The 2,522-nt window shown below is 44.3% G+C and overlaps 1 long non-coding RNA gene across 1 annotated transcript; it reads right to left on the reverse strand.

Annotated features, from left to right (window-relative positions):
* Nucleotides 1-651: 651 nt before the first annotated feature.
* Nucleotides 652-2,235, reverse strand: LOC110476647 (uncharacterized). The gene is made up of 3 exons (XR_002466463.3): nucleotides 2,207-2,235; nucleotides 1,498-1,595; nucleotides 652-710 (listed from the first exon to the last, which is right to left on the reverse strand). It is a non-coding gene; the product is annotated as an uncharacterized LOC110476647 (long non-coding RNA).
* Between the last annotated feature and the right edge of the window lie 287 nt (nucleotides 2,236-2,522).

Below are 2,522 nucleotides of genomic sequence, written 5' to 3' on the forward strand. Positions count from 1 at the left end.
GACTACATCCACAGAATAGTTTTTCCAGTGAGGTTACATTGAGTATTCTCATCGTGCATGGCACAATATCCCAGCATGAATATTTAATCATGCAGGGCAAATACAAGTTGGCTGAAATTCTAAGTGATGACAACTTTCAGATGACCTAGGCCCAGACTAGAATTTGTGATTTCAGATGGGAAGGTTCTACCTCCCATTCCTGTCCTCCTGAGACATTGATCTCTGCTTATGGGAGCTGGGAAACACCTTAGCCTTTATAAAAGAGCCACAGAGGACTTCAGCCAAATGAGACAAACACATGGAAACAGTCAGTACCTGCAGCTGCTGGAAGGGAGGCACTTCCCTGCTCAGGATGTATAAGATTTGCTGTCATCTGAGGCAGTCATCAGCGACATCAACTTTTTTTTTTTTGCACTCTCATGGTTTCCAGTGCCCCAAGTCAAAGCCAGGCTCAAAACCAAAACACATTTCCATTGCCATTGTCAACCTGGATTGGCCTGAGCTGCTGGGCAAAGATACCCCACTCTGTGTGCTTGTAACTTTTTGGAAATAAAATATCCAGCTTCTGAAAAAAACCTCAGGAGTGCAGTAGATGGTCTTCTTTGGCCCTAGTGGATCTCCAGCACAGTTGTCATATTATTCTAATGGGCACTTTCACATAGGCCTTTCTGCAGGTTCTTCACCCTCACCTGCCACACTTCCCAAAGTCTCTACAGTGACAGAGAAAGGAGAAAAAAACAAGTGGCTGTGCATTGAATGATAGAGCCATTAACATTGGAAAAGACCTCCAAGATCATAAAGTCCAGCCTTTGACCAATCACCACCTAAAGCACCTAAACTCAACAGCAGTAAGTGCCACATCCAGTCATTTCTTGTACACTTCTAGGGATGGTAACTTCCCCATCTTCCCAGGCAGCCCATTCCAATTGTTAACCACTCTTGCCATTAATAAATTCTTCCTGATATCCAGCCTGAACCTCCTCTGGTACAGCTTAAGGCCATGTCCTCTTGTGCTGTCACTTGCTGCCTGGGAAAAGAGGCCAAACCCCACCTGGCTACAACCTTCTTTCAGGTAGTAGAGAGTGAAAATGTCTCTCCTGAGCCTCTTCCTCTCCAGGCTGAACACCCCCAGATCTCTCAGCTGCTCCTCAGACTTGGGCTCCAGACCCTCCCCCAGTTCCAGCACTTCAGTGCCTTTCTTGATTTTCTCTGGGCTCACTCCAACACTTCAGTTCCTTTCTTGAAGTCAGGTGCCCATTGGTTTTGGGAGAGACTACAGACCAGCTCTACCACAATATCATGTGCCATAAATCCCACAGAAAGGAGTAAGTTCAGTTCTCCTGGCCAGAAGATACCACAGCACTGGGGCTCAGTGCATGATCAGACAAAAAGTATATACATCATCAAGCAAACAGGGTGTTAACATGCTTATTTCTTTTTGTAGTAAGATCAAATTCCTCTAGTCTCATCTTTAAGTCACTGTAACTCATTTCTTACTTTCTGTTGATAGGAATATAATTCAGTCACTTCAGCAAGGTTTCCAGGCACTGGTGAATGGTCCCTGCATTGACAGCTCCAAGCATTATCCCCATTTCCTAGTGGGAGAGATTCAGAAATTTCAATATCACCTCTCTTTGCAGAAACAAATCCACATAAAGTGGAGCTATCATAGCAAATTTTAGTGCACGTGTTTGTGTCACAGAGAGGTGGAGGGGAATGCAGGAGAATTTCACTGTACAGGCAACAGGCAGAAATTAAAAGAGCACCAAGTGGCCAGGTGGTGAGGGAACTCACTTCTGATTTACAATTGCAATGATTGCGATGAATAGGGAGAGGCTGTGATTAAAGATGTGTCTGAAAATAACAGTAATGATTTCCACTTGTATGCCTTTGATCAGGCAATCTCACAGTATTGTATAAATGAAACCTTCCAATATCTCTGTGAGCTTGGAAAGCCTTCTACTGACACGAACATGTCAGAAATAAATACCAGCTGAATGGTGTTAGACAGGTGATGGCTTAGATATTTCATCCTCTCTTGGAAGAAGAGCTTCTAGAGATGGAATTTGTCCCAATTATAACAGAGGAATAGATCCTCAGTATGAGCTATATTGGACTACATGCATAAATTACTGTGCAAAATGATCATTCAGCCCATTCAGTTCTCATTTATGCAGGTGAAAATGCCAATAAGGGAACTAATCACCTGTCTGTAAGGATGATTTTGAAAGATGGAGACATTGCCCATCAAGAACACCACTGGGAGTCATCAGCTCTGTTCAAACAGGCTGCTGGTAACCATCAGGAGGTAAGAACTGTACTTCCAGTCTCAGTGACTGCAGGACTAATTTGAGTGAGCCATCTGGAGTGGAAAAAATGTACATTCGTTACCGTGCCCTTGTGCACTACATTCCCCAGCACAAAACTGTGCAGGACCTTCACATCCAGCCATAAGCCTGATATGGAGTGTCCTGGGCACCTCACCCCACCTGGCTCCCTGTAAACCAGGAGGCATCTAGGCA

This window comes from Lonchura striata, chromosome 2 (genome assembly GCF_046129695.1).
Source record: "Lonchura striata isolate bLonStr1 chromosome 2, bLonStr1.mat, whole genome shotgun sequence".
Lineage (NCBI taxonomy): Eukaryota > Metazoa > Chordata > Aves > Passeriformes > Estrildidae > Lonchura > Lonchura striata.